Source organism: Lygodium microphyllum, chromosome 20, assembly GCF_053477565.2.
Source record: "Lygodium microphyllum isolate KBCC chromosome 20, Lygodium_microphyllum_v1.1.10, whole genome shotgun sequence".
In the NCBI taxonomy this organism is placed as follows: Eukaryota; Viridiplantae; Streptophyta; class Polypodiopsida; order Schizaeales; family Lygodiaceae; genus Lygodium; species Lygodium microphyllum.
Genome location: NC_141154.1, coordinates 90,689,363 through 90,713,289, shown reverse-complemented (window position 1 = coordinate 90,713,289; position 23,927 = coordinate 90,689,363).

The following is a 23,927-nucleotide window of genomic DNA, read 5'->3' as shown; positions in this document are numbered from 1 at the left end:
CTTTTTTAGATATAAGACTTTGTATTTTGTTCAATTCCTCATATTGACTAAGCTTAAAAGACTAGAACATTTCTAATATAGGAATTACATGTTTCACTTTAAAGTTAATGAAAGGTTAGATGGATCAAAGCTTGCATAGGATAGCTATGTTGGGAGAGCAAGAGCAAGAGAGAGAGAAAGAGAGAGACTCACAATGTGGGGAACTCCAATACTCAAAATGTGTGACCGGGCCTTCCTTTATTCAAACTATCACTAGAAGAATAAAGAATGAAGTGACAGTGATGGGCACCGACCACTTGCAGTGTGCAATGGCGGGTACTGCTAGTGTAGTAATACACGACCAGCTAGAAAGAGGCACCTTTACCCCTAACAACATCCCACTTAAAGGTGAATCTACCCCTGCAAGGAATGAAAAAGAAAAATAAAAGACAGTACAATATACACATGTACAACAAGATGAGGAAAAATGTCATCTCATCCAACGCCCATCAATTTCCTAAGAAAGGTAAAGCGCTCAGTAGTGAGACTTTTTGTGAGCAAATTGGTAGGATTTTTGTCAATGGAGATCTTGACAAGGTCAATAGACTTGTCCTTTACGACCCCACATATGAAGTGATACCTCGCCTCAATGTGTTTCGTCCTTGCATGGAAGACTAGATTCTTGGCTAGTTGAATAGCACTCATAGAATCTGAATGCAGCGTATGTATAGAATCAATCCCAAGGTCATGAACCAAACGACCCACCTATATGGACTCCTTGCAAGCCTTAATGGCTACAACATAGGTGAATACACTTTTGAACCTTGGAAATCCAAGAGACAGCACCTCCAGCATAGGAGAATACATAGCCAGAAGTGGACTTCCTACTATCTTCATGTATTGCATAATTGGAGTCTGTGTGTCCCATAACTCTTGTGTCCTAGCTGCCATAGGAAATACACATATATGCTATGCCTTTTAGGTATCTCATGATACCTTTCACGGTATCCCAATGTTTCTTGCCATGTATATCTATATAGCATGGCACAACACCAACTGCAAAGGAAATATCTAGATGAGTGGCTATCATGGCATACATCAAATTTCCCATGCATGATGCATAAGGGATCTTGGTCATCTTGGCCCTCTGCTTATCTGTCTGTGGACAATCGGTGGCCTGTGAAACCTTCACATAAGAAGGTAATGGACAACCAATAGGCTTCACGTCCTGCATGCAAAAATGCTCAAGGGCTTTATGAATGTACTCCCTCTGTGAGAGGTAGAGTAGTCCCTAATGCCTATCACGCTTAATGCATACATCTAGCTCATCATGAGCTTTCTCCTCTATCAGCATATTATCCACATAAAGTACCAAAATAAGCAATGAGCCATCACGGGCTATCTTAGTGTTAAGACATGGATCGATAGTGCTCTTGTTGTAGCCCTGTGATCTTATTGTGCGACTTACCACGTGACCTAGACTTAGACTTTTGCGAGTCTCTACCATGTCCATACCCATGATCATTCTTTCCATTACCATCTCTACTTGTAATAGTCAAAGCATGCAGCACACGAGAGGCATCCAAGTTCTTTCGATTGATCTCTTCCTGTAAAAGAGTACTCTCTACATCATATAAGTTCAAAATAGTAGCAGGAGCACATAAGGCAGAGCGAAATACATCCCATGACTCACTCAAAGTCCCAAGCTAAAACAATGGAGTAACCTCATCATTAAAGGTAATGCCCTGGTGCGAAGTCAAGTTCTTGAGAATAGCATGGAACAGGCTCAAATGAGCAGACATTGTCATATTCTCCTTCATGCTCAGGTCCATAAGCTACTTCAGCCAATACATCTAACTTGCTTGACTTTTCTTGTCATAGAGGTTCTTAATTTTATCCCAAAGCTGCCAAGCACTCTATGGTTCCTCAACCACATTGTAATGAACCTATTCAGTGAGAAACAAGATGAGGGTGGACTTGCATAACTCATCAAGATCATCCCATTTGTCATCAGTCATAGTTTCAAGCTGCTCCCCATGCATCCTTAGTGGCTTGATTTGAGATTTCTGCACCAATACCTACCAAACTTGGCTCTTCCAAATAGGTATAATTCGTACCATTAAGCTTAGTGATGTTGAAGATAGCAATGACAATGGAAGAAGATGCCATACTATAGTCCAAAATGGTGCAGATAGTCTAAAATTGCTTGCAGATTATGCTATAAACAACCAAAATACCACAAAAAACAAGGCAAAATGACGAAAAATTGATAGCTAATGATGTTGTCCACCAAGTACCATCAAAAGTACATAACATCAGGATGATTCAACATGAAAATTCCATGTCAATCCATGCATAACTGCTTGCTGTAATAAATTATAGTCAGGTACAATGAGAGCAAACTGTAGGCAAAATGAATGCACCAAGTCAACCACTGATTGGCAAAGCATAACTAGCATCAAGCATGTATAAATCAACATGTGACACTCATATGGGCATTGAGAAAACACCCAAGCATGTCAAATGAATCCATCAATAAGCTGACACACCCCTATGTGTAATAGGGAAAAGTGTACAACAACACTTGCAAGACCTGACATAAAGAGGTGTATGCTCAGGGAGTGCAAAGCCCAAATTAGCCCAAGTACATCTGTGAGGACCACCGCATATCAACCATGCAACATCCAAGTGAAGATCCCAGTCTCAAGTATCTCAATGCTCAAGTAGCATAAACTTCCTGCTCAATGTCCGTCAAGCATATCAAGATGCTCCCACTAGCACAAAAGCTGTAAACATCAAGCAAAGAAGCTCAACAAAGGCATATGATAACACCAGTGCCAGAAGATCCAAGATCAAGCATCAATAAGACCTCATGAGCATATAATCTATGTAGCATCCATAGACATCAAGTACATCCAAATTGTAACTATGGCAAGCCAAGAAATAGCCAAAGTAAGCTATGGGAAATCAAGCCAAATCAAGGCTCACTAGCATCCAACTCCAAACAATGGAACATGCATCTAGTAATGGCATAGGCCAAGCATGTCAAGACCGGTCAAACATAAGCAAAGTACATGCCATAAGTACATCAGAGATAAAGATCCCAATGTTGTGCAAAGTGAGCTCAAGCTCAACCAATGATTTGGGAGAAAATCCAAGCTCTATGTCGATCCTCCTCGAGAGTCACTACATCAATGTATACATCCAAGACATAGCCCAAATCCAACAAGCATATCCAAACATAAGTAAATAAGCTTCAGCCCTGAATATTCCAACAGAAAATAAACATCCAAAACTAAGAAAACAATGGCTTAATCCAAGCTCAAAAGCATAGACAAATCATAGGCATACTTTCCCACATGTATAGGCACCAACCAGGCATAAGCGGGCATCAAATGACTATTAGCATGAGTATAAAGTGTAATGACAAGGGGCTAGCTTGTTTTGGGTTCATGTGGACTATGTAAAATAGTCAATGGCTGAGTAATTTTTTTCCCAAAAGCATCTCATATCATAGGCATACATTCCCCTAGCATTCAGGACCAACCGAGCAACCAATGTCAATGCCAACCAAGCATAACATAAAGTGCTAATGTAATACTATTTGTGATTGCATGTGGACAGTGGAAAACAATCCTAGACTAAGCTAAATCAATCCAAAAATCAATGCCAATGATAAGCACCAATGTCAAGCATCAAGGGGGTGTTCACAAGTGCCAAATGAAGTGTTTTCAAGCTGCCAATGACTACCAAGGGAGGGCTGAAGTAAGAAATGAATTTTTTGCAGATCTTCAAGCTAGCTTCAAGTGATCTAGGGCTTGTGGAAGGGTTGGGCAAGGTCAAGGCAAGGTTGGGGGAGTAGTCAAGGATCCCCAAGAGCTCCCTCTTGAAGGGCAAAGTCACCGATAACACAATATTAGTGAGTTTGGTAATCTCCCAATTCCTATTTTTTGAATACTAAAAAGGTGGCACCCGGATAACATGCCCATAAGTTTCTCAAGACCATATGATGTGACCTATCATTGAAAAACGCTTGAAAAATGGAATCTATTGAGCTATAGAGCACTCAATTTGGAGTTATAATGTTCAAGTTATGACAAATCCAAGGATTGGACCGCGTGTCCCAAACTTATGGGAAATTCCCATATTCCCCAATATGGTGTTCGATAAAGAGTAGGCATCACAAGAAGCAAGAGAACATGGCTGCCCTGCTTCACAAAACATGTGGACATAAGTAAAATAACAAAAGAGAGCTTCAATACCTCTGAAGGAATGCCCTGAGGGTGCCCAAAGGGGTCTCGAGAAGCGAAGGACTGATCATAGCTCAAAGGAGTCGGATATGGCTGCCAAGAGTGAGAACCAATGGTGTATGGATTCGAATGAATGCTGAAGGAGTCACGGATCAAGCTTGAATGCTCAAGAAACCATGCTCCAATACTATTTGAAATGTGAGAAGGATTGAAGCTTGCACAGGAGAGCTATGGCAAGAGAGCAAGAGCAAGAGAGAGAGAGAGAGTCACAATGTGGGAGCTCCAACAGTTACAATGTGTTCAAAATGTCACTAAAAGAATAATGTTGTTCAACATGAGGAAAGTTTAGTCATGAAACATATATGGTAATCTTATAGGTGGCATGCATTATAAAAGATAGAGTTCCTTTTATTAAACTCTCATATCCTTTATGCTAGTAGTGCTACCACCAAATTAGAATCTCCTTTCCCTTGCTTTTCTCTTTGCCATCATCCTCATTTTCTCATTCCTCTTTGCTTGTTCTTCCATTTGAAGTAGTCCTTTCTTATGTGTCCCTTCTTGTTATTACAAAAGTATTCTAGATCATTTTCGCTACATGACTTACTTCTTGAGTTGCCTCTCTTAGGAGACTTTCCATTTGGAATTTGACCTCTCTCTCATCATAAGTACACTACAGTTCTTTGACCCTACATTGTACTTTCTATTAACCTCCCTAGTGAGAAAACTTATCTCAATATTAGTACTTGTAATACCACTTGTGAGTATGGAGTTTCTAATGGTGATCCTAAGAGTATCCCATATTTCAAGAAAGGTCACTAACAAGAATATGGCCTTTATTGAATCACGAAAGATAATACTCTAAGAAGTTAGGTGGTTGAAAATAGTATTGAAATCATTGGGGTGATTAGACATTGAGGCCCCTTCCTCCACACAAAGTTCACTTAGTTTTTTTAGCCAATAACCTGCAAGACTACACCAATAGTTTTCCATACACTTTATGCACCTTCCATGTTTTTCAAATAGAAATACAAGGACTTTAAGAGTGTCAACATAATAATGTGTGTATGCTAGGTCATCCAATTCCTCTGATACATTTGGATCCATGTCCTCAAGTCTAATCCCATTATATTCAATTGGCTTCACTCGCTTCTTTTGGACTAATGGATTGTATACTTTCTCTTTTGAACAAGAAAAAATTCTTCCATTGGGATTTTGAATATTTTCTAAACTAGATGAGGAAGCCATAATGACAACTCTATGTTTGCACATCCAAATCATAAGATATAACTGATTGCAAGTTCAAAATAGACCAACGAACTACAAAACCAAGTGACCCACAAATCCAAGCAACTACTATACAAATATTAAATCAATATTAAAATTATGTAGAAATGATATGGTAGCACTCCCAAAGGCATATAAATTTAATACAAGCTACCTCAAGTATTTTTCTAAGCATAAATCAACCACTAGAGACCAACTACATGCTAATTACCTTCACAAATCAATTTCAACCTACATAATCATTGTAAAGTGAGCAACACCCTCCAAGTACAAATTAACACTGCTAACTAATGTTTGAACCTTACAGAAAGGTGTCTAAAAAATATCCTGTATCTTCCAAAACACAAAAATGGTGGGAGAATGGTATGATTATCTTGACTAATAAAAATGCATCAACAAAAATCTTTTTTAGCGTAAAGAATCTCTTAGTGTATTTTGATCAACAAAATAGTCCATAAACGTTGCGAGCTTCACAAATCATTAAGTTTCTCTCTCTTTCCTTTTCTCAATTTACAAACATAAGCAAAGCCTCTACTTTAAGGCATCATCTTGATCCCTATGCTTAAACCCCCTACTTGCAACAAAAATTTCATTTTCTCCCAATAGACAAGTTTTCCCCTACTTAAAAAGGGCCTTGCATGTATGCATCAAAACTATGTACCAAGATCTCTTCCAAGAGACAAGTTGCCTCCCTACTTATGTAGGCCATATGCTAGTATGCATTAAAAACCATTTACCAAGATCTCTTCTCAAGCATCCAAAACAAAGAAATTTTACTTAAATCACTACAAGGATATCAGGCCATAGCGACGTTGATTAGCGATGATAAATAGCGGCGTCCCTATTAGCGACGCAAATAGCGACGCTCCACAGAGAAATAAAAAGTGGGCCAAAACTTGAGTGCGTTTTATTTTGCGCATTCACGAAAGTTTTTGAGAGGGAGAGTGAGAGAGAGAGTGACTGTTTTGCTTAGAGGAAGAGAAAGAGAGAAAGAAGGCTTCTCACCGCCGCCGCCGCCGCCATCATTCGCGAAGAAGAGGAGGTGTACAGAGGGCGAAGAGGAGCCACCGTCGCAAAGGGGAGCCGCCAAACCCTTCTTTGAATCTTTACGGTGAGTCCATTCTCTCTCTCTTTTACTTGTTTAGGGTTTAATTTGTGTATATTGAGAGAGGGAGAGGAAATGAGAGAGAAAGAGAGGGAGAGGGAGAGGGAGAGGGAGAGGGAGGAAATGGGAAAGGGAGGGGGAGGAAATGAGAGAGGGAGAGGGAGGGAGAGTGAATTCTCTCTCTCTTTTACTTTTTTTATATAATATATGTATATTGAGAGAGGGAGATGAAATGAGAGAGAAAGAGAGGGAGAGGGAGAGGGAGGGGGAGGGGGAGGGAGGGAGAGAGAAAGACAGGGAGAGGGAGAGGGAAAGAGAGGGAGAGGGATAGGGAGGGGGAGAAAATGAGAGAGGGAGAGGGAGAGAGAGAGAGAAAGAGAGGGAGAGGGGGAGGGGGAGGAAATGGGAAAGGAAAAGGGAGGGAGAGAGAGAGAAAGAGAGGGGGAGGAGAGGGAGAGGTAGGGAGACATTAAACATAATAGGGAAATGAGAGAGAAAGCGAGAGAGAGGGAGGGAGAATAAATGAGAGAGGGAGAGGAGAGATTAAAAATGAGAGAATGAGAGGAGAGAGAAAAAGAGAGAAAAGATGTTAAACATAATAGGGAAAGAGAGAAAGAGAGGGTGAGCATGAGGGTGAGGGAGGGAGAGGAAATGAGAGAGAGAGAGGAAGAGAGAAAAGGAAATGAGAGAGGGAGAGGAGAGAGAAAAATAAATGAGAGAGAGAGGAGAGAGAAAAAGAGAGAAAAATAATTAAACATGATAGGGAAAGAGAGAAAGAGAGGGTTAGGTGAGGGAGGGAGAGGAAATGAGAGGGAAAGAGAGAAAAGTAAATGAGAGAGGGAGAGGAGAGAATAAAAATGAGAGAGGGAGAGGAGAGAGAAAAAGAGAGAAAAATCATTAAACATGATAGGGAAAGAGATGAGAGAGGGAGAGAAAGAGAGAAAAGTAAATAAGACCTTACAATAAGCTCATCCTAGGCTCATAGGGTCTAGGCCGATCCTCAACAAACCTAAGGGATATATGGCTAGAGAGCCCTAGCATACTTGTGCCTCCTAGCATAATGTTCTTCCTGCAAAGAGACCTCTCATACATGGGGCTTGTCCTAGCCTCCACCACGCAAGTATACAATGAAAGCAATCAGTCTATCAGTATGAAAAACGTTCATTTTTCATAACGTAAATCCAAAAATAACTTTGAATATTCCATAAAAATCAATCTCTTCTTAAAAAGACAAATACAAAAAACTAAAACAGCATCATTCATATGCTTCGCAAAACTAAAACAGTATCAACACAAAGATCTCTTAGGAAACTCTTAAGAAAAAAAAAAGAGAGAGATGGAAGGAGAGAAGAACAATTTAAGAAAAAAAAAGAATGATAACAAAAACAAATTCTTTATCATAACGTAGACAAAATGGAAAATGATGAAAATCCTGTTGTTCAAGATCGTTAGGCATATCTTAATCAGCGTGTCCCATGTCCTTGCTCTCAATGTAAGCTGGTAATTAGACAAAAACGTCGATTGTCTATAGAACATGCACGACCATTTGGTGAGTTTCAATCTGAGATCATTGATTAGGCGATTGCTACAAGCGATTGTCTATAGAACACGTATGACTGGAGATGTGGTGGTTGGAAATGGGGTAGAAAAAAGAATGGATGCTACAATGGAGGAGAAGGTGAATCGCTTTTGTATGTTGCACCATGTCTCTATGGAGACGTGACTCGCCAAGTACTTGCTCGCTAGGCAAGATCAAGAGGAAGCGCGATCTGAATTTCGACATGGTACACATCATCAACCGATTCGATATCCCGAGGGCATGGAGGAGATGTCGCAGTTCATGTCAACGTGATGGTTGCATGGAGCTTTGAGTGCAACGTCTCGCGAAGGGGCAGAGGTCTCAATGGAGGAGTGGGAATTCTCAAGGGGATGTAGTAAAAAAGTGATGAGGTATTTAGGATTTATCATATCTATATTTTATATGTGATATCTAATTTGAGTGTTTCAATGTACAGTACAAAATATATAGTGCAGTGTGGTCACGTGGATGGCATTTTTGCATAGAGCGTATTGACAAAATGCGCTCCACAATGGATTGTGGTATCATGGCAAGGTTCGAGCAGGAGAGCCGACGACGAGTAATGGATCCAAACACAGTTATAAATGAGATGGAGTATTGTGGAAACTTGCAAAGTATTGTTACGATGGATTACCGTAGCTTCTCCATGATACTATTCAATGTGCAGTGGTTCAAAGTGATACTTGAAGGAGCTAGAGCAACAGTTCGATGAGGTCCATCTGGATTTCTCAACGAAATAGATTCTGAAAAAAAATGAACGGAGTTGCAGACACCTTTATGTTGCCAGCCCATTGTGAATAGGTGCATGGACTCATTTGTTTGTTAATTGTATTATGACATGGTACATGTCACAATAGTTTAAACTCTCTTGTATGTGTTTGTGAATAGGTAATCTTCTATTCAAACCCCTGACAACCTCGATGGTGGTATGTTATACCTTCAGCTCCCCGAAGTGTGAAAGTATATGATCAAAGAGATGTTCTAAGCATAGATGAAGACAATATGCAAATAGAGAGGTTGATATTGCAAGGGGTGGAGGCCACTGAAAGCTTGGAGCAAGCATCGACTAACAACGATGGAAATACAAGAGTCCAAGAATTCTTTGAGAACGAGGTGGACTCATCATTTTGTGGTGACATGTCTATCGACCTTCTAGTGTATGCGGAGTTGTGTCAGGAGATTGACATGGGATCATAGGATACTTCATACTTGGAGCATCCACTTACTCAATTCGTTGACCAATCGCTTATAAGGGTACATAAGATATACATTTTAAGTGAGATCATTTTTTTAGGATTTCTAGTACCGTGCTTTGTATGATTTAAATTGATTATTCTAACATCATTTTTTATCTGTGAAGGTGACATTTTCAAGATAGTCAAGGGATGAGCGATGAGGAGTTGTAGGATATCTTCACGTGTATGTCTCAAGACCAGATCACGAGATTCAGAGACATAGCAGACTAGGAGCTGTCTCAAACATCATCAGACCGCTCTGCTAGATCTACTTCACTGCGATCCAATTCTTCAGCTTCAAGCAGACGAGGTCGATGCTCCAGACTTGGGCTAGAGGGAGGGAGTGCTTTAGGGTCAGGGGGATGCTACAGAGATACGGAGGCAGTGAGCCCACGGTCGACAGGGGATACAGGTGCGACTCCTCGCTCTTGTGGTAGTTCTAGGAGCGTGGCTCAAGCTTAGGTGGATGCTGTGGAAGTACGGACGTGATATCTCCGTCTCATCGTTCAGCTAGAGTTGCGTCACCTCTAGGATTTATCACACATGTGGGAACCTATACTCCAGTTACTCCGGCTTTTGCTCGGCCATCTATAGGTGGCAGCCCTATGGGTGCCACTCCAACAAATATTACACCGGTCAGTACACCGGATGCATAGGGGTCTCCTGGATATGCCCGGGAGCATGAACGTAGGTGGGAGAGGACCCATCTTAGGCATACCCCAAGGGGATATGCCTATCTAGTCGATGATAGGTCAGGAGCCATCATCATGAATGATGAGGGGAGGAGGGTAATGGCTCGCATGAGAGAGTTGTGCCAACAAGTTTTTCGGCACAACGTCTTAGATCATTGGAAGAACATACCAAAGGGGAGCAAGGATTACATAGTAGCATCCTTGCATGAGGAGTTTTCGGTTCCAGCCTAAATAGATAGATTTTCTACAGGTTGGATGATGGACTACATGCGTGCATATATGTCACACAAACAATCAGACACACGCAAGGTACTCAAGAGTGGGGTTGCAAAGCATGAGTAGCTAGACGCAAACGGCTGGCGCCAACTGAGGGAGGAGACTACAGATTCTCCAGGACGTTGGAGTTAGCAGTGCGAGGCGGCGAGGGCACGACTCGAGGCCGGAGTGGTCCATCATGACGACATATTTGGAGGACTTTGTAAGTTTTTCTTTTGTTTTGCTTGTTTATTTTTTTGCAATATCCTTTGTACTGACAATCATGTTTCTAACAATTAGTATTTTGTTTTCTTTGCAGTACTCCATTACAAATCGTGATCAGACCGGCATTGAGACTCGATATGCAGAGAGGCATGGTCTCACTGCATTGATCGACTGATTGTATAGACGCGGCGGCCCTGTAAGTCACTCATCTTTCTTGTCCGTAGTCACCATGTTTAATTAGAATGCATTATTGTATGGTGGATTGATGTGTTGTTTCTTTTTTTGCAAAGTCCGTTTGATGCTCCTTTGCGGCGAGACGAGCTTTCGGATGGCGAGGATATGTAGCTCGCCCTTGGATCCCTGAAACTCACACACCTTTCTTTTTTGTTCAGCTGATCTGTGTAGACATTTTCTATATAGTAGTGAAATCTTGTCATGATTGTACCAATCGCTTTCATTATGCAATGAGCTTTGCAAATGCGACGCTGATACTGATGCTGATACCGACTATTCAATGGCATCGCCAATAATGACGCTTTTTGCGACGACGGGGGAAAATTTTGTTATTTACATTTTCATCGCTTTTAACGTCGGTATAAGGCCTATATCTTATAGTGAATCCCAACAACAAATGGCTGCCCAAATCAATGCCAAATTGAGATCCTACAACTCAAAATCCTACCTCAATAATGGTTGAAGCGCCTAGTTGACCTACATCTAGATCTCTACAATGAGAAAAATATCTCTATATTAAACACAATTTTAGTGAATTTTGGAATCTTTCAAGTCCCATTTTTCATTATTTAGAATATTGGGACTCCAAAAAGAGATGAGCATGTAGATGTTAAAAATAATGAATCATTATAGGTTATGAGTATAGAGACTAGTGTTATGGTTGTCAAACTTTTGGATCCTCGGATCATGATAAGGGTGCTAAAATGGTGCAAAAGATGTTTCTCTCATAAGGAGTTTCGCATCCAACTATCAAATGCTCTATGAAATATTGCTACTAGTATTTGAGAAAGACAATACCTATTCATAGAAAACATCTTAATCACATTTATTAATTCACAAAACTAGATACTATAAGGAAGTACTTCACCATATCATGCTAGGAGCCTTACAAATGAATGTATGAATAGATATCAAGAAAGTAGAATTCATGGAGTTGTTGAATATATAATTTTTGACATGGGTGGTTTTATCCTCTCATCAATTGACAATGTGCAAATGCGATGTGGTCAAATGTAGGGTCTAAGATGGAGTTTGGCATGAAAGTTTGACCTAACATTAGTTCATGTAGGAAAAGAATATTTGTGTGGAAGTCTAGAAAAAAGAAATAAACAAGTAGTTTGACAAGAAAAATGAATTTTTAAAAGGCAAGTATTGAGCACAAGTATATGGGGTACTAAGAGAGAAAGATTCTACTCTTTAACATTGTTGTACAAAAGAGGGAGATCACACACCAACATTTCCCCAAGTTCCAAGGTTTGGGGCACTCATAAGCTATAGGAATATATAAATCTTTTGTATATACAATCATTAAAGCTCGATGATTACCTTCAAGTTCTTGGTGGAAGTTTGGATTACACACTTTAAATTTCAATAAATTTGTAAAAACCATGGAGACAACTAGAGTAATAGTGTAATGGCCATGTGATGGTCATTGTTTTTTTTTCTCAAAGACCTCTCTTCTAGAATTTATCATTATTTGGTGACAAGGTCCTTGACTTGAGAGATACCTTGTCACATATTGCTATATACTTTTGTATGGATGGTTCCTAAGTTTTGAAGATTCTAAGAAGGCAAGAGTTCTTTCTTCTAATTGATTGAACCCAAATGTAGATCCAAATCCAATGGTGGCCACAGTGAGGGTCCACTATAGCGTACAAAGTTTCCAAAAGTGGTGGATGACATGGCATCTCTTAAGTTCTCTTACTCATTATTCAAAGTGCATGATGGTCACAATGTTAATATGGCTTCTTGAACTTGAATACGAGCCATCATGGATCCTTAGGTTGACATTGAAAATATGCTTGGCAATAATATTTTCCCCTTTTTGCAATATTTAAGGGCCCTGCATACATAAACTGTGAATGTCCATATTTTTCTTCTACAAAATAATCCATTTTATGTGATCAAAAATCAATTTTTATGCCAAATTTTTCAATATTAGGCAATCATTATGATTTCTGGGCTAAAAAATGAACTTATTTTTTGCATGATTTATTTGGGGACATATTTTTTGCCAAAATTAAAAAATCAACTAAAAGAAAAACACTAGTGATGGTAGTCATCATATGATGTATCACATCATCATGGACCACAAAGTCTCACAAAAGCATATTTTTTTCACTCATTCTAATTTTGATCTCCAATCACAACTTTGAAATCAGAGGCCCCATGCATAATCTTTCAACCCTCACAACACATTACTTTTCCTAATACTAGCTTTATCTACCTTATGAAACAACATATTAATATGGCTTATTCAAGTTTAGAGACTTGATGGTCTTCAATGGGTTTTTGGAATCGTGCTATATTTTGAGGTGAAAAAGAAACTTTTACGACCTCCCTTTCTCCTTTTCATTTTTTTTTTTTGATATTAGACTGTGGCATCCTTACTTTAGTTAAAATGTCTTCTTAATGGCCTAACATTCAAAGATCCACCAAATTTAGCAAATGTAATTATGTAAAAGTGGTATAATAAAGTGCAACACAATTGCAAACCTTTCGGGTAAGTTGCATGTTTCTCCTAACAAGATTTCAATGGATTTCCTCAAAAAAGAAAAAGAAATTGGCTTATTTTTAAAAATTGGTTCAAATTCAATGTAGACATTTTGCAAGTGGATCTAATTTTATGAAAATATTTAATGTTAGTATATTTCTTAACAATCTAGTTTTTAAAAGTGCCTTACACTTTGTATATTTTATATTTTTTATGGATAAGATTAAACATTATTAAAAACATGCACCCAAAAAGGATAGTTATTCATAGTCTATATCTTCATATCTTCTTGGGATTTTTAGGGTAAATTATAAAATCTTCCAAGATTTTCTTAGCTCACCATTATCACATAAATTGTGCCGTTTTAATATGTTAAACACTTTGGTACAAAGTGGCTTATCCTAGCTAATCCTTTCTCATGGACTTACATAAGGAAGTTATGCCACATCAATTTGTCAAGAACTTCACAAACATGCAATGTTATTTTATACAAATATGGAAGATGAACCGTAGTTTAGGCAATCCTAGTCATTGTCTCTTACAATATAGACTAAATAACTTAATAGTAGTGATATAGTTGCACCATCAACTCGAGGTAATAAATTTGATAAAAAAAATCATGGGTATGTTTAGATACTGACTCTAATTTTGTAACTTTAGGAGTCATTATACACATATATATAAGGTTTTTAATAAAAAGATCTAAAATATTCTTATGGTTAAGATGAAATTTTACATGTGTCTTACTCCTTCTTGGGTTTGCAAGGCTAGAACCTAGGTAATTCACTATATGTATACCCTCTATATCATGTGCCTTCAAGGCCTATTTATAAATATCCTTATTTGTGAATTTTTTCTTAATAAAACATAACCCTTTTCTATTCAACCTGTAAGTAATCCCTTTATATGGGACCCTTTTGTATGTAAAAAATGATGAAAATGATATTTTGAAAATCCCTTATGTTGAACCCACACGATACAATATACATATATTTATGACTAACCTCCTCGGGGGCTAGAATACATAACATGCCAGTTTACTTGCGTCGTATGGTATTCTAGATACTATATTCACACTATACCTTTTCAAGACATGTGAATGAAATTACATTTAAGAAGCATCCACAGAAAAACTTGTAGGACAAGTATAATGAAATGCTTTGAAAAATAGATAGGACACATGGTGATCCTTACATTCTTTGTTAATCGAATTCTCGAGAGTGAGTAAAACACATCAAAATTTGAATGAATCACAAAGTATAATCAATGTACAAATCAAAAAGAAGAAAGAGTAGTTGAATGGACCTTGGTGCAATGTATTGAAGGACGTGTTCCCACCATCAAAGTGGTTTCCAACTACTTTAAGCATTAGTTGGGAATTTACAACAAAGACCTTTCAGCATGGGCAAGCAATTATGAAATGAATGCTATATAATTTCATAGTCTGAAAAGTTGTGCTAGTGGACTTGCACAAATCAATAGGAAAGTGACTACCAAAGTGAAACAAATTGACACACGAGAGCGGGGCGATGAACATTTCCAGGCAAGGTTTTCAAGTGTCGCAAGGTTCACAAACCAATGGTGAACTTTTGAGTATGCCAACTAGTAGATTTGACAAAAAGTTGCCAACCTTGTTGGGAGTTCGGTGCATGGTGGGAATAGGCCTAAAAACTAAAAAACTCATTTTTTGCTTGGTATTTCCTTAGACTTGATGCATTGCATCAAAAGCAAGAAGTAAATTTGTATATTTCACATGATTTTAATTGGGCAAAAGGGCAAAATATAGTTTTTTAAACATGTTTTCATGGGGTTAGAAGAGGGCAGCTCACGAGTCTCTGGCGTCTGGCGGCTCACGGACTCTATGGAGCCTACCAACCCTCAAACATCGAATGGGCTGCCCCTCGATCTTGTATTAGCAAACTGAAGGACTGGGAGGCCGTTCAGGATGTCGCATGGACAGTCCAGGAGCGAATGGGTGTAGGGACTGTAGTATTGCATAGAGATGATACAGAGCCCCACGTATTCCCTATCATGTAAATCCGAGGTTTGAAACCTGGCTAATATCAAAATCATCAATTTCTAACGAATTGAGCCTTTGCTTGAATTATTTAATATATCAGTATTATACTACTGTCCATCTAGCCTCTTACGATGACTCGTAGCCTTGCATGATGACCAATATCCCAACATATTATGCTTTGTTCATTTCCTTCTTCCTCACTTTTTTATTTTAAAAAACATATGAACTTTTTCATTTTAGAAAACTAATATGAGTTTTAAAAAGACCTTTGATTGAAATTTATATTGATAACTATAGTTAGAAGTTTCAATCAAAGCTAATCCAATAGAAAAACTTAAAGAACTAGAATCTCGTGACCATTGAAGACTTCAAGTATAAGCTTCAATAAAAATGCCACCTTCGAGTCTGGAGTTACAAGCAATTCAAGAGTATCAAACTAGAATGTAAATATCATTTTTCAAGCACTATTCGAATGAGCCAAGCAACAATCGTGATGCCATAAGCATTTAAAAGAGACACATTTGTTTGAAACTATCAAGCTTTCAGCTGTTTCAAACCATCCATCTGCCAAGTTTTCTCAACCCAAATATCCATGTGTAAAGTAGCATGTACTTGCACCTGTGGACCATTCACTACACAACAAGGGCACCTACTTGATATCTATCTAAGGCCCTAGATAGACTAGTCCCTTAGGTTTGGGCTAGCACAATGGATCTAGCATTCCTTAGCCAAACCATTAGTGATGCATGGTCCACAAGGTTGCCCAACAAAATTCTATTGAGCGATTACTTCGCAACATGTGGAAGCCCACTTAGTAGAGGGCCTTTGGTTTCATGGTGGCAACCTCCATGAGTGCTACCAATACACCCTCTTCCCCATCCTTGAAAGTAAGGCCTACTTGCAAGGCAATGAAGCTTGATCTAATGCATCAAGTTGCCTACATCAAGTTTCTCTAAAAATACAAAAGCTTTCTAGATCATTTGATGCAATAGACAATGGTTACCAAAAAATTGTTACAAAATTCTAGAAGACTTGTTGCCTTCTATTCAATTGGACAAAAAATTTACACAATTTCTAGGCAACTTGATGCACTGCATTTTGTTGATTAAACATTTAACAAAATTTCTAAGCAACTTGATGCAATGTATCAAGTTGGGTAAAAACTTATCAAACTTTTTGAGCAACATCATGCATTGCATCAAATTGGCTTACAAATCATAAAAGTTTATCAGTAACTTGATGCAATACATCAAGTTGGCCATCACACCCACTTGTATGCCTCTTTGTATGAAGCAGTAGAGGCAAGGGAAATGCAAGCAGTCTAGGAAGAGGTGACTGAATCCCATAAGTATAGTGGTGGAGAATGCTACTATCCAGCTACTATAAAGCATTATACTTGACTATCACGTTCATTGGAGTTGAATGAGCAATATCGTGATACTTTCTTCTTTCAGTTAGTTTCCTTGTCATTGTCAGTGTCTTACACAAGATTGTGTTTATGAGTCCAAGCTTCCATCTTGGAACCTAATTCACTTGTGTAACAGTCAACCACTAAGTCTATGTCATCATGATTCTTGTATTCATCTTCCAACCTCCATAGCTACCATGCTCTAGATTCATGTTTTTGACATGGTGTGAGAGCTCACTCAAGCATGGTTCAACTCTCCTCTCAATCCTCTTAGCTTTGCTCAACCTCACTTCGACTCAATTTGAATGCATGACTTCATTTTCTCACTTGAGTCTCACACTCAGCCACCAGAGACTGGACTTGCAGCACTTTGAGCTTTTATATCTTTCTCTACAAGCCAGATCATGGCAAGTTCTCTTCTAGAAATTTCTCCTTCTACCCATGGCGCTTCTCCCTGGCACATCATGATGAGACATTAGCCCCTTTGTAGCCCGACATTGCTATAAGTTGTCATCAATGTCATGTCTTCCCATGTCACTGTTCATACCATCAGTTCTCCTCCAGCATGCCACGGTTCATTCTCTAGCCCCATAGGGGATTCAATGCTCCATATCCAAGCTCTCTTCCCATAGAATATCTCCAATAAATTATTCTCCTATGAGTTGCACCAGAAGAAAAAACTGTAGCTACATGCAAACCCTAACACAGAATCCATAGCTTCCTCATTTCAAGCTTACAAATCACATCATTTTCACACTTCTCTTAGCTCAAAGAATTCCATGCTACTCTGATTCACTATTTTAATGAAGCTTCTAGCAACATTCATTGATCAAATCAGTAAGAGGGGAGATTTTGGAAGATTTGTGAAGATTAGAAGACTCAAGCAACATCAAGCTAGTATCTCTTGATACTATTTACCGCTGCCATTTCTTGTGTCTCTTGACACATTCAAAGTCAACTCGTTTCTGACCATTTTGGTACTAATTTTTCATTGTTCCAATCACTCCAGTATGGGCAAAGACTCTTTGACATGTCGCTTCAAAGGAGTTGGGTTTCATACCTGGCACACCCGCATACAGCTTATCATGATGAAGAAGGGCCTATGGGCCATCACTAATGGAAAAGAGAAGAAGCCCTGGGATGCTCCCCTTGTAGCAATTTGGCAAAAGAATGACGACAAGGCTCAACCCATCATAAAGCTTGAGTTAGATGATAGATATATCCACCATGTGGATGCATGTGACACATCCCATGACACTTGGGATAGAAGGGACACATTGTTTTGGTGCCCAATCAAAGTCCTCAAAGTATGGTCTATTAATTGAATTTTTAAGATTGGGCATGAAGCCTAATACATCCTTGACATCTCATTTGAACTACATGGAAAGTCTTCTAACTCAGCTTGTAGGAATAAATCTAAAAATGGATGAAGATATATATATTGGTGTCTTGTTAAAAAGTTTGCCTCCAAATTATGATAATGTTTCAACCACTTTAATCAATATGCCAAACCCTAAATTGGTTGGCATTAAGGCCTCCTTGTTAGAAGAAGAAAAGAAGATTAAAGAAAAAGAAGAAACTACAAAAGACAGACAATTGTTATGTGTCAATAACAAGAACAAAGGCAAAAAGGACCATATAATTTGTGACCTTTGCAAAAGGATTAGACAAACTGAGAAGTTTTGTCATTCCAGAAAGAGGTCTTTGAAGGCGTATCTTGTAGCTATAAAAGAAGAAGAAGACCATGGAGCAAAAGAAGAAGAAGAAGAAGAAGAAGAAGAAGAAGATCATCAGGAGCAGAAGGACAAGCCTCACCAATCTTTCTATTCCTAGTATTCTGATAGAATTTTTTTAAGCATTGTATAACCTTGCTCTAATGCTCCTTCTCATAAGCTTGTAAACTCCACATGTAACTTGGTACTATAGCCTCTATACACTTTGTGAAGCCCTTGTTATAGCCTCTAGATGTCCACCATGTTTCTGGTACCCACATTTAGCTTTGTTTGCGACAGCCTTCGGATGATTACCATGTTTGTGGTGTGCCCACACTTTGCAAGTGGTGACTCACTAAAACCTCTACACACTTTGTGCCTCTTTGGTTGTGATTGAGGAGGGTTGTTGAGAGTTTGGCAATCACACCCACTTGTATGCCTCTCTGTATGGAGTAGTGGGCAAGGGAAATGCAAGCAATCTAGGAATAGGTGATTGAATCCCATAAGCACAATGGTGGAGAATGCTACTATCTAGCTACTATAAAGCATTATACTTGACTATCACTTTCATTGGAGTTGAATGAACAATATCATTATACTTTCTTCTTTCAGTTAGTTTCATTGTTATTGTCAGTGTCTTACACAAGATTGTGTTTATGAGTCCAAGCTTCCATCTTGGAACCTAATTCACTTGTTTAATAGTTAGTCTCTAAGTCTATGTCATCATGAGTCTTGTATTCATATTCAAACCTCCATAGCTGCCATGCTCTTGATCCATGTTATTGACATCAAGTACACTATGTAGTAATAATGAGGAACCCTTCTAGTCATGTCTTCTTCTTGTGTAGTTAGTGTCAAAAATGTCATGGATGATACCATAAAATAACTGAGTTGCAACCTAAAACAAAATTTTGAGATATCTAGAAAAAAAATCAAATTAGTCACTAAAGATATTGAGAAGAACATAAAAATGACAATAAAAGTACTCTTTAAAAAATTCTTAAGATAACATAATGAATGTTTAATCCATCCTCTTTAGAAATAATAAAATACCATTAATCTTGCACATATACCTCTTGCTCTTATTTTATCTCTTATATGCAATAGTGGAGTATGTAGCCTATTTAAAATTGATAACATTACACTTATCTTTCATCGATACATGCAATGCATGCAATGTGATATGCTAATTTTGTAGAAGGAATATACAAATAGTATATGGAATGTAGTTGTAGCTCTTGGTAGCCTAATTGGGCATAAAAAGCTTGGGGGTTCCACCTATAAGAAATCATCTATATAGCGTGCATTCAAAGGATATTAAGAAATACCCTTTCTTTACATGTTATAAGGCTACACCTTTTAGTTTACTAAACTTATAGATTTTTTTCAAATTATAATTTAAAAATTCCTTTTGTAAATATAGACTTGTAAATTTTACTAGATCTAATACCCTTTCTTTTGAACTCACGTGCTATCTTACATGTTGAATAAGGTGAACTCCCTGGGATAAAAATTTGGTTATAGCTAGAACACATTAGGTTAGACACAACAATACCTAAACAATGAGAATTCTTGCATTGTATCTTGGGAGTCTGCCTTAGCTAAGACATGTAAGTTTTTCAATTTTTTCTAAGGAATGGTGTGGCTTACACTCCCTAAAAACTAAGAATATGCACATTACACATGAGCCCTTGTAACCTTGCAAGCTTAGTGGTGAACAATGTAGCTTTGTTAATGTGTCTTTTTCAATTGGATGTCTTTATGTGGGCATTGAGTTGTGCCTGTGGCTATGGCCTAATGGCAAGATGAGGTAATGCGACATGTGATGGAAAAGGGTATCATGGTGGCAACCATTCTTAGGGCAGGTCGAAGCAAGTTGATGTGGAGAGAGTGGGAGCCGATGGGAGACTCCTTACCATCAACAACCTCAAGATTTCCAACACCATCATTGGGGGAATCATGGTAATGGTCATGGCCATCATCATGCATCAAGGGATGATCAATGAGAATCCGGGAGTAAGACTCAGAGGAGGTATGTGGGGCCCTCCATACATTATTTTTGGACCTCTATTGTCAATTGGGGTGTTGAAGATGACTTCATGGGGTCCATCTTGTTGCATGCTAGGGTTCACCCTTGGGATGATGTGCTTCATTGAGATTGAGTCTTGACTGGAGAGGAAGTCATGATTTTGATCGGTGATAGAGATTGTCTCTGAAGCTGAGGGGGTGCATGATCTTGATGATGATGGTGCTGAAGGTGGTAGAAGGCGGCCCTAATTAGTCTTGCTGAGCAACTCTAAGGAGAGATGCAAAGCAAGAGAGCCAAAATTAGCAATCACGCATGCCTAATCATAGCCAAGTTGCCAAGTGTGTGTGTCTAGGAGAGTGAGCATGTGTGTGTGTGTGTGTGTGTGTGTGTGTGTGTGTGTGTGTGTGTGTGTGTGTGTGTGTGTGTGTGTGCTTTCAATCAAGCCCTACTCCCCCTCCTTTACATGGAGATTTGTTCCCTTTTGGATGGCATATTTTCAACCATGATGTCCGCACACCCTCATTTTGTCTCCTCGATCTCTTTGCCATTCCCATGGCCCTTCCTTCCCCATTGGGTCTCGTGCATCATGTGTCCTATTATTAATTATTAGCAAAATGTTATGATAGTTCTTTCCATACACTAAGAACTTAATCTCACCATGTCAGCAACCATTTCTTTCAATCCCTTATTCCAACAGCATTATTCTAGAACAAGTAGGTAGGGGAAGTCCTTGTCTAAATCTTGATTGACTTCCAAGTTCAACCAAGAGAACTTACCTCGTACTATCATTACTACTAGCCCACTCCCTCCGTATAGAAGTTTAAGAAAGAGATATCCCTTCCTTAGTAGAGATTGTGATACTAACCTAGCTCCATCATTATGCATCAATGCTTTAATATTGTGTTGTAGCCTTGTAAGACATGAGATACATTTTATTAAGAGAAAAGAACTACCATGGAAATATAAGTGCACAAATAATTTTTCCACAAAGAGGGAGAGGGAGAGGGAGAGGGAGAGGGAGAGGGAGTGAGATAGAGATAGAGATAAAGGGAGAGAGTAAGATAGAGGAGAGTGAAAGGGAGAAATTTGTCATCTCACAAGAAATGCTAGTCCCAAGGTTGATTCCTTGTCCCTACCATCACAAGGGGGAGAGAAGCTCAATCTAGAGGAGCACCTAAAATTGGAAACATTAAATTTCTACCATGCCAATTTCACCATCCACAACTCAAATCTATTAAGTTCTTCCTAATGCATCTAGATATCTCATGTATTGAGAGGGTTGTTTGATGTACAAGGCATATACAGTTATAGATAGTAAATGGAAATCTCTTGAAATATTTGAATAAAGGATTGTTTTAGATTATTAGATTAGAGAAATCTTCTTACAAAGACAATAAGCTAAACTCAAGCCTTGTGACTTATGGTAGCTCCATAAGTACTTAAGGACCACTCTTTAAGAAGCTAGGGTAGGGTCATGAATCAAATAGTCATGAATGATTAACTTGAACTAATTATAAGATGTATATATTTTTTAAAAAGTAATTGTACTTTGGTATTTAGCTCTTCCTTAAATCTTAAAAGATTTATTATGCTCAAATATATGCTTGTTAAAGCAAAAATTTGCTCTTGAGACCCTCCTAAGGATTAAAGAGGGTCTATGAATAAATGCTATTTTCCTTACAAGTAGTATTATATCATTTTTTTGACTAGACCTTGATAGTTTAAAATGAGTTTCCTAAGAGACCGTGTGACTTACCTAATGTATTACAAGGACTAGTATCTTGAAATGATGCAAGATAAATAAAGTACAATTGCACCTAGGAACTACCTAATACCTACATAACTCAAGATGGACTTGCTAAGAACTACTAGTTAAGAGTGGAATCTTGGTAGGTTTGAACCTTCAGGTTGTTACTTCCATATAGGCAAAAGGAGAAATTGGAATACTCATGTATGGGCAAGAGAAGAAACCATAATAAGAAGATGAATGAAGAAACTATTTGGAACTGCTTCACAAAGGACTATCTTATCTTGTTTGAGTGTTGTGATATAAATTATGTGAAGAAACCTGGTGACCTAAAGGGTCATTTAAGGAAGCTACCTTTATATGTTGAAGCATAAGCGTAGAAGGTAATTAGACAACTAAAACTAATTCAAAGAGGGAAATTAGAGGGCGAGATTTCTAATGTGTAGGTTGATTTCACTTAGCCAAGAGCTTCTTCAAAGTGCATTTAATAGGAACTACACTTGACCCAATTAGGAGATTAAATAAAACCTTGACTTTGTTGTTTTAGGGGACTAGAGTGAGACTATGACTTATGGGCCAGAGGGGTTAACGTGCTGTACTTTCCCTCATTTCTCACTCTTGAGCCAAGTGTGTTACAGGTCAACTTCAGTTCAGGTAATCTAGTGCAAAGCTGGGGCTTGAAAACCAATGCTAGATGAACCAATAGGTGACCTACTCTAGGAATCTAAATTCACGTTGATCCTTATGGATTATGGCTGGAACCTTCCATTACAAGGTGGACTCAAGTAAACCTAAGTGACAAACCTCATGTTACTCTAAAGAGTATTGGGTGACGGTGCTTAGAAAAATATATTGATAGACCATTAAAATTTTGTCATTGAAGAGATCTCAATCATGCATGTTACATGCTCAGAGCTATGTTTATGTAAATATGAAGTTCTTAAACATTCCTTCTCAATCCAAAATATCTTTCTCAAAAATTTCCATTCACACAAAAATGAAAAAAAAAAGCATTTTGGGAGATATTTCAAATTCCATGTTTATTTTAAGAAAAAGATTCTAGCATCTAATGTAGATACCTTAAACTTTATGGACTGCAAATTTTTTCTAGATATGCCAAATTTTGGGTCATTTTATTATTAGTGCTCAAGCAAAAGTTTTGTTATAACACTACTCCTAAGGGTTGTGCTTGTGCCCTATTGGGTTTCTACACTAAAAGCTAAAGATTTTATAGAAACAACACTAATTAAATAATAATAATAGTTATTCATTCTAAGACAAGGATAACTCTAATTTATATTGTTCCTAAAATGTATCTATATTAAGTCTTCAATTTAAGTGCAATGGTAGACCCTAATTATGTTTGGTTATAGCCAAAACAAATCATACAATAGGGATAATAATAGAAGTTATGTCATTCAAGTGATGAATCATAGGATTAAAGTTATCCTAAATCTTGCAAACAAAACTTCCATGCTCTTCATGGACATTGTGTCCATGGTATGCAACATTCTTCTTGTTATTCTCCTCAAAAGGTCATCAAGAGAGTTGATAGAACATGTTGTAGTTTCTTTGTCTACATCTTAGCTTTATTCCAAAAGAAATGATAGTATAACAAAAAAACATGTTGAAACTTAGATTTTTCAAGTTTAGATCCTCAAAAACCTTTGAACTTTATT